Genomic DNA, 9,612 nt, shown 5'->3' on the forward strand with positions numbered 1-9,612 from the left:
TGAAAAGTAATTGTTTCTTGCGCGCTATACAGACAAAGCAGAACCGTTCATAGAGAAGCAGAGGAGAGGGTGCAGAATATCGTGTTACAGTCATATCTAGGGTGCAGAGAAAGATCAATTTAATGCGAGGTGGGTCCATTCAAAAGTCTGAAGGAACAGAGTACACAGCAATCCCTCAGTTCCCTTTGAAAAGTGAGTCTGGCTTTTCAGTTCATCTAGCTTGTTCATCTAGAAGTCTGAGGTCACGTACCGACCGACTCAAGAACAGCTTCTTCCCTGCTGCCATCAGACTTTTGAATGGGCCTACCTTATATTAAGGTGATCTTTCTCTATACCCTAGCTATGACTGTAACACTGCATTCTGCGTCCTCTCCTTTCCTTCTCTATGAATAGTATGCTTTGTCTGTATAACATAAGAACATAAGAAATAGGAGCAGGAGTAGGCCAACTAGCCCTTCGAGCCTGCCCTACCATTCAATAAGATCATGGCTGATCTGTCGTGGCTCAGTTCCACATTCCCGCCCTCTCCCCATAACCCTTAATCCCCTCTCTTATCAAAAACCCATCAATCCGCGTCTTAAAAATATTTAGCGAGGCAGCCTCCACCACTTCAACGGGCAGAGAATTCCAGAGATTCACCACCCTTTGAGTGAAGAAGTTCCTCCTCAACTCCGTTCTAAACCGCCCCCCCCTTTATCTTGAGGCTGTGCCCCCTAGTCCTACTATCCTTTCTGAGCGGGAAGAGTCTCTCCACCTCTATCCTATCCATCCCATTCATCATCTTATACGTCTCAATGAGATTCCCCCTCATTCTTCTAAACTCTAACGAGTACAAGCCTAATTTATTCAGCCTCTCCTCATAGCTCAACCCCCTCAACTCCGGCATCAGCCTAGTAAACCTCCTCTGCACTCCCTCCAAGGCCAAAATATCCTTGCGTAAGTACGGCGCCCAAAACTGCACACAGTACTCCAGCTGCGGCCTCACCAATGCCCTATACAGCCACAGCAAGACCTCCCTACTTTTATATTCAATCCCCCTCGCTATGAAGGCCAGCATCCCATTCGCCTTCCTGACCACCTGCTGCACCTGCAGGCTGGGTTTTTGCGACTCATGCACAAGGACCCCGAGGTCCCTCTGCACCGTCGCCTGCTGCAGTTTTTCTCCACGTAAGTAATAGTCCTTCCTACCATTATTCCTACCAAAGTGGACCACCTCGCACTTTAGCGCGCAAGAAACAATACTTTTCACTGTATCCCAAAACATGTGACAATAAATCAAATCAATCAATGCATTTGCTGCTCTAAACTGGGGAAAGCAGAGGCTGATTGGTGACTGCTTTGTGAACTCTGTTGAGTCTGTAAGCTCCTGGCTGCCTGTCACTTTAATTCTCTGCTCTGCCCCGCACGCTGACCTCTGCCCCGCACGCTGACCTCTGCCCTGCACGCTGACCTCTGCCCCGCACGCTGACCTCCGCCTCTAACACACTTCTGCTGAATACTCAACACGGATTGGAGGAACAGCACCTCCTATTTCGATCAGGCTCCTTACAGCCTTCAGGGATCAACCCTGAGTTCAACAATTCTAGATCAGAACCTCTTGTCCCTATTTTTTTTCAGGCAAGTTACTGGTAATGGTTCTGCTTTTTCCCATTTACACCTCCTCTGAACCTGTTACTTGTGTCTTTTCTTGTCCCATTACCCTCTCCTTTCACCATCATCCCTTCAGTAAGAATCATAGAATCCCTACAGTGCAGAAGGAGGCCATTCAGCCCATCAAGCCTGCATCGACAACTATCCCACCCAGGCCCTAAACCCGTTTCCCCATGTTTGATTTGATTTGATTTATTTTTGTCATATGTATTAACACACAATGAGAAGTATTGTTTCTTGCATGCTATACAGACAAAGCATACCATTCATAGAGAAGGAAAGGACAGTGCAGAAGGTAGTGTTACTGACATAGCTCGGGTGTCGAGAAAGATCAACTTACTGTGAGGTAGATCCATTCAGCCGCAGGGAAGATGTTGTATCAAAGCATTGTTAGAGAGTTTAGAAGAGTTAGAATAAAGTTTTAGAAGCACAGAATGAGAGTAAAAGATAGAAATAGAAGGTATACTGGGCACAACTTGCAAGAAGTTGCCTCGCTCCAGCACCATCTTGTATTAACCCTGCTAATTCCCCCTGATGCTAAGGGGAAATTCAGCATGGCCAATCCACCTAACCCGTACATCTTTGGACTGTGGAAGGAAACCAGAGCAGAATTGACAATAACTCCCTTTCTCTCTCCACAGATGCTGGCACATCTGCCGAGTCTTTCCAGCATCTTCACAGAAATCATAGAAGTGAGTCCATTTGGCCCATCGAGTCTGCACTGACAACAGTCCCACCCTAGGCCCCATCCCCACAAATTTACCCCACTAACCCCTGTAACCTACGCATCCCAGGATACTAAGGGGTAATTTAGCATGGCCAATCCATCTAACCTGCACATTTTTAGACCGTGGGAGGAAACTGGAGCACCTGGAAGAAACATAGGGACACGTGGACTCGAACACAGGGAGAAGGTGCAGACTCCGCACAGACAGTGACCCCAGCCGGGAATCCCCTTCTGTTTATATTTCAGATTGTCAGCATCCGCAGTATTTTGCTTTTGTGATTCCGACACCTCCCCCTTTTGTCATTGAATCAATCCTGCCTTTAACACAATCGTAGACCTTCTCTTCTGCCCCTTCCCCCCCCTCCCTCTGTACTTGTTCAAAAACCTGTTCTTCTCGAAACTCTCTCCAATTCTGACGGAACTAGGTAGAAATAAATTCTGGCCAGCCGGTGGCACTCACGTCCCTCGAACGAATATAAAAGAATTCTGAGATTTCAAAAGCCTATCCTGAGATTGCCAATTAAGTTTAATTTCGTCTAGGTCTTGTGTCTCTGGATATGAATTCACAAGAGTTAGCATGCCTGCAGAGAGCATGGGCTGAATGGCCTCTTTCTGGGCTTTTACATTGTGACCTTGGATGTGTCAAGAGCCAAATTAATAAAGTTGGGAGTGCCAATTTCCCACTCGTTCCTTACCACTACCAGCTGGTTAGTGTGCCTGAGGTCCTGGCAGTGGCCACAGCTTAAGGCCACCCACTGAAAGGAAGAATATTGCTCACATTGCCACACCTTACAGGCCACAGGACAGGCGGTGGGTGATGTGATTTTTTGATTTGATACTAAGGGACAATTTTAGAATGCCCAATCAACCTAACCCACACATCTTTGGACTGTGGGAGGAAACAGGAGCACTTGGAGGAAACCCATGCAGACACGAGGAGAACATGCAAACTCCACACAGACAGTGATCCGAGCAGGGAATCAAACCCAGGTCCCTGGAGCTGTGAAGCAGCAGTGCTAACCACTGTGTTACCGCGCCTTCTTTGGTTCTTTGGTTCACCTTTGGTTCTCATCCAGACTGGATCCTTGGAGGATTGAGACTCTGGTGGAATCTGACACAAGGTCAACTCCTATACGCAAAAAAAAAGCTAAAGTCCCTTCAGGATAAAGAATTGTCTTATTTCCTGAAGTTGCTGTGCATGGAGTGGCCACATAGGGTCACTATTGAGCTACAAACTACCTTATGTTGCCCCACCTCCATGTATCTAAAGCAACACAGTTTGAAACCAGAAGTTTAGGGCAGATGTTAAACATCATAGAATCTTATAGCGCAGAAAGAGGTCATTCGGCCCAATGAGTCCGCACTGACAACAACCCCACCCATACCCTGTCCCCATAGCCCCATGCATTTACCCTAGCTAGTCCCCCTAACACTAAGGGACCATTTAGCATGGCCAATCCACCTAACTCACAAACCTTTGCATTGTGGGAAGAAGCCGGAGCACCCGGAGGAAACCCATGCAGACATGGGGAGAACGTGCAAACTCCACACAGACATGGAACCAAGCCGGGAGTCGAACCTGGGTCCCTGGTGCTGTGAGGCAGCAGTGCCAATGACTGTGCCACCGTGCCGTCCTTTGTAGACAATCACATTACATTAACAAGTGGCTTTAAAAGCTTAACTTAAGATATACTCCTCAGCTATATTCACAAAAGAGTGTGAGTTATTTCTTAACAGCCTCCCCTTTCGCTCACTCCCTGCATACTTCAGAAACCACAGTGTGACCAAGACTCTGTTTATGTTTCAATATTTTATTCAATATCAGAAGTGCAAGAAGATGCATCTTGTCAATTACACCCACTGACTTGTCTCCTGGGAGTCAATAACGCGAGCTCATGTATCCATCCTTGTTCCGCTCCCTGAACTGTAAACAGGAACTGCAGGAAATTCTCAACAGGTCAGGCAGCATCTGTGAGGAGAGAAGTGGGGTTAATGTTTCACTGGAGATGTAACAGGCTTTGAGCAGACATAGGAAACCAGAGGAGGGGAGGAAAGGACAACAGGGGAGCTCGGGGATAGATAGGAAGTCAGAGGTCATTGATTTATCTAAATAGCTGTATCATAGAATAGAATCATAGAATCTCTACGATGTAGGAAGAGGCCATTCAGCCCATCAAGTCTGCACTGACTCTTTCCTAGGACTTATCTACATAACTATATGCATATTACCAACTTTGACAGAGCAATTTACCCAGGCCCAGCCCCCACCCTATCCCCGTAACAGCACACATTTACCACGGCTAATCACCCTAAACTACATATCTTGAGACACTAAGGGACAATTTATCATGGCCAATCCGCCTAACCTGAAGATATTTGGAGTATGGGAGGAATCCAGAGGAAACGCACGCAGACACTGGGAGAACGTGCAAACTCCACACAGACAGCCACCCAAGGCTGGAATTGAACCTGGGCCCAGGCACCGTGAGACAGCAGTGCTAACCAACTGCTTTCTGCTGCCTGAGGCCTCGACATTGTCTGCCAAATGAACGGCATTCTCCATGCTTACTCCAGACAACGTACGGAGTCTGACCACACCAGGTTTAAGTCCAACAGGTTTATTTGATAGTGAGCTCCCAAGCTTTCGAGGTTCAACTCTTCGTCAGGTGAATGGAGAGTGTTACTCCGGACAATGGCAGCAAGCTTCAGGAAAAGTGGCATTGGACCTTCGCAGCACAAAAAATCTGGACCGTGACCTGATCTAACAGAGGAACAAAAGCAAGAGATCCCAGAGGCTTTTGATTTGTTTGATGTTGGTTGTTCTGTAACTATTGATGTCAAGGAAATCAAGGTTGCCATGAGTGCATTGGGGTTTGAACCTAAAAAGGAAGAAGTAAGGAAGATGATTTCAGACATTTGACAAGGAAGGGTCAGGTAGCATTGATTTCAATGACTTCCTAGCTATGATGACTCAGAAAATGAGTGAGAAAGAGTCCAAGGAAGAAATTTTGAAAGCCTTTTGGTTGTTTGACGATGATGTTACTGGCGAGGTATCATTCAAAAACCTTAAGAGAGTTGCTAAAGAACTGGGTGAAAATCTAACTGATGAAGAATGACAGGAAATGATTGGTGAAACTGACCGTGATGGTAACGGTGAGATAAATGAGCAAGAATTTTTGCGGATTATATAAAAAAAAGCCTCTATTAATTTTATATTGTCCTACAGTTCCAAATTAGTACTAGTAGAAACTGCAGTTTTTAAGTGGCAGAAACTCTTTGTCTCGCTAAATATTTTTAAGACGCGGGTTGATGGGTTTTTGATAAGCGAGGGGATTAAGGGTTATGGGGAGAGGGCGGGAATGTGGAACTGAGACACGACAGATCAGCCATGATCTTATTGAATGGCAGGGCAGGCTCGAAGGGCTGGATGGCCTACTCCTGCTCCTATTTCTTATGTTCTTATGTCCTTATTTCCTGCTTAATGTTCCTGCCAAATCGAACCAAATCTACATTTGCTCAGGCTACAACCCTCTGCAAACCCATCACTACAATGTCAGCAAGACCCTGGCAGGTCTGAGAGAAAGCCTATTACCACACCCCCCATCTCTGCCCCTACCCTTCCCCCAGTGGCAGCCTGGGGTACACCGACTAAAAACGTTCCGTTTTAAAAAAGGAAGTCTTGCATTTATATAGCGTCTTTCACAGCCTTAGGGTGCTCCAACGTGCTTTGTGATAATTTGCAAGTACTGGTCATGTTGTCATGCTGTTGTTGTAGGAAACACGGTAGCCAATTAATGCACAGCAAGCTCCCACAAACAGTATGATAATTACTGCTTTGTGATGTTGGCTGAGGAATAAATATTAGCCAGGGTACTGGAAAGGTCTCCCCTACTCTTCTTCAAATATTATCATTGGATCTTTTCTAGTCATAGATTTATAGAATCCTACAGTGCAGAAAGAGGCCATTCAGCCCATTGAGTCTGTACCAACTACAATCCCACCCAGACCCTATCTCATAACCCCACATATTTACCCTGCTAATCTCCCTGACTCTAAGGGTCAATTTAGCATGGGTAATCAACCTAACCCGTACATCTGCACATTTGGGCAACAAGGTCGCACAGTGGTTAGCACTGCTGCCTCACAGCGCCAGGGACCCAGGGTTCAATACCGGCCTTGGTTCACTGTCTGTGTGGAGTTTGTACTTTCAACCTATGTAGGGGTTAGGTTGATTGGCCATGCTAAATTGACCCTTAGTGCCAGGGAGGTTAGCAGGGTAAAAGTGTGGGGTTACGGGAATGGGTGAGATTGTGGTCGGTGCAGACACGATGGGCCGAATGCCCTCCTTCTGTACTGCAGGGATTCTATGATTTTATAATCTTTGGGCTGTGGGAGGACTTGGAGGAAACCCATGCAGACACGGGGAGAACATGCAAACTCCACTCAGGCAGTCACCCGAGGTCAGCATTGCACCCAGGTCCCTGGCGTTGTGAGGCAGCAGTGCTAACCACTGTGCCACCGTGCCACCCCCCCAAACCTGAGTGAGCAGCTCTGCGTGACATCTCACCCAAATGGTGGTACGTTTGACCATGCTGCACTCTCTCAGCATGGCACCAAAACTATCTGTCTCTGGAAGGGTGTTCGAAGCCACTATCTCTGGTTCAGAGCCAAGCGGGCTATGAACTGAGCCACGACTGTTAGTGGGATCTTGCTGTGTTTCATACCTCACAGGGAGTGAATGCAACCTTGGTAATTTCTTTCATAAACTCTTTCATGGAATGTGGGCTTCACTGGAAAACTATTGGCCATCCCGAATTGCCCTTGAACTGGCTTGCCATATCTAAGCACAAGTAGAAGTCAACCACATTGCTGTAGTCTGGAGCCACATGTAGGCCAGACCAGGTAAGGACAGCAGATTTCTTTCCCTGAAGGACATTAGTGAACCCGATGGGTTTTTCCAACAATCAATGATATTTCTTATGGTCATAAGGTTGAGATGCCGGTGTTGGACTGGGGTAAGCACAGTAGGAAGTCTCACGACACCAGGTTAAAGTCCAACATCTTTATTTGGAATCACAAGCTTTCGGAGCACCGCTCCTTCATCAGATGAGAGGAGATGTAGGTTCACAAACACGGTATATATATGAACGCAGACATAATTGAAGATAATGGGGGTAAGCATTCTCCAAGGCAGCCTTCAAGACACACAACAATGATGGCTCAGTGGTATTATAGCTCAACTATTAATCCAGGAATCCAGATAATGCTCTGGGGACCTGGATTCTAATTCCACCACGGCAGCTGGTGGAATTTGAATTTAATAAAAAATATCTGGAATTATGAGTCCACTGATGACCATGAACTCATTGTCGATTGTCAGAAAAACCCATCTGACTCACTAATGTCCTTTAGGGAAGGAAATCTGCCACCCTTACCTGATCTGGCTTAAATGTAACTCCAGAGCCGCAGCAATGTGGTTGACTCTCAACTGCCCTCTGAAATGGCCTGGCAAGCCACTCAGTTGTAACAATTGCTCCAAAGTCTCAACAAATATATGGAACCAGATGGATCATCTGGCATTGACCTAGGCACTGGCAAAGTTAATGGCAAAATAAAAACCCTGTCGACCCTACAAAGTCCTCCTTCCTAACATCTGGAGGCTAGTGCCAAAATTAGGAGAGCTGTCTCACAGACTAGTCAAGTAACAGCCTGATATAGTCATTCTCATGGAATCATACCTTACAGATAACACCCCAGACACCACCATTACCACCCCTGGATATGTCCAGTCCCACCAGCAAGACAGACCCAGCAGAGGTGGCGGCACAGTGGTATACAGTCGAGAGGGAATTTCCCTGGGTGTCCTTAACATCCATCACCATTCCTTCGCAGTCGCTGGGTCAAAATCCTGGAATTCCTTTCCCAGTGGCATTGCGGGTCAACCCACAGCACGTGGACTGCAGCGGTTCAAGAGGGCAGCTCACCACCACCTTCTCAAGGGGAACTAGGGATGGGCAATAAATGCTGGCCAGCCAGCCACGCCCATGGATGAATTAAAAAAAAAGTATCGCTGAGCAGAAACTGATAGCCAAGTTCCGCATGCTTGAGGACGGCCTCAACTGGGATCTTGGGTTCATGTCACACGATCTGTAAGCCCCATCATTTGGCCTGGGCTTGCAAAATCCTACTCAGTGTCCTGTCTTGAGACAATTCACACCTCTTTAACCTGTGATTATCCCCCCTCTCCACTTGCACTGACTGTGTCTGTAAAGACTTGATTACCTGTAAAGACTTGCATTCCAACCATTGTCTAGCAATTGTGCCTTTGTCTGTATATGCCGTGTTTGTGAAACCTATCTGTCCATTCATCTGATGAAGCGATCTGAAAGCTCCAGATAAACCTGTTGGAGTTTAATCTGGTTTTGTGAGACTTCTTATGGTCACCATTACTAGCTTTATACCCCGTGTTGGTCAACTGAATGAGATTGCAACAGTTTCTGTGGTGGGATATGGATCTATGGTCTCGGAGCATTAACCTGAATTTCAGCAATATTGGTCTAGTGACATTATAAGAAGTCTCACAACACCAGGTTAAAGTCCAACAGGTTTATTTGGTAGCAGAATGTGGCGTTTGCTACCAAATAAACCTGTTGGACTTTAACCTGGTGTTGTGAGGCTTCTTACTGTGTTTACCCCAGTCCAACGCCGGTATCTCCACATCTAGTGACACCATGCCACTGTCTCCATTCCCCCATTGTCCTGCAATGTTTTTCCTTTCCATATAGCTCAGGGGAGAGGGGAGGATAGAGTGGGAGGGGTTGGGAGTGGGGATAAGAGGGGAAAAGTGGGGGGGGGGGGGGAAGGGAGCAAAGGAGGTGACAAGGTGGGAGAGAGAGAGAGAGACCGGGATAGAACATAGAAAAACTACAGCACAAACAGGCCCTTCGGCCCACAGGTTGCGCTGAACATCTCTACCTACTAGGCTTTCCTATAACTCTCAATCCTACTAAGCCCCATGAACTCATCCAGAAGTGTCTTAAAAGACTCCAACGATTTTGCCTCCACCAACACCGACGGCAGCCAATTCCTCGCACCCATCACCCTGTGAGTGAAAAACTTACCGCTGACATCTCCTCTGTACCTACTCCCCAGCACCCTAAACCTGTGCCCTCTTGTGGCAGCCATTTCAGCCCTGGGGAAAAGCCTCTGAGAATCCACCCAATCTATACCTCTCA

The 9,612-nt window shown here is 46.9% G+C and overlaps 1 pseudogene; it reads left to right on the plus strand.

Annotated features, from left to right (window-relative positions):
* Window positions 1-5,069: 5,069 nt before the first annotated feature.
* LOC145348916 (uncharacterized) lies at window positions 5,070-5,568 on the plus strand (annotated as a pseudogene).
* Window positions 5,569-9,612: the final 4,044 nt, after the last annotated feature.

This window comes from Carcharhinus amblyrhynchos, chromosome 1, assembly GCF_965287045.1.
Source record: "Carcharhinus amblyrhynchos chromosome 1, sCarAmb.v2.hapA, whole genome shotgun sequence".
NCBI lineage: Eukaryota > Metazoa > Chordata > Chondrichthyes > Carcharhiniformes > Carcharhinidae > Carcharhinus > Carcharhinus amblyrhynchos.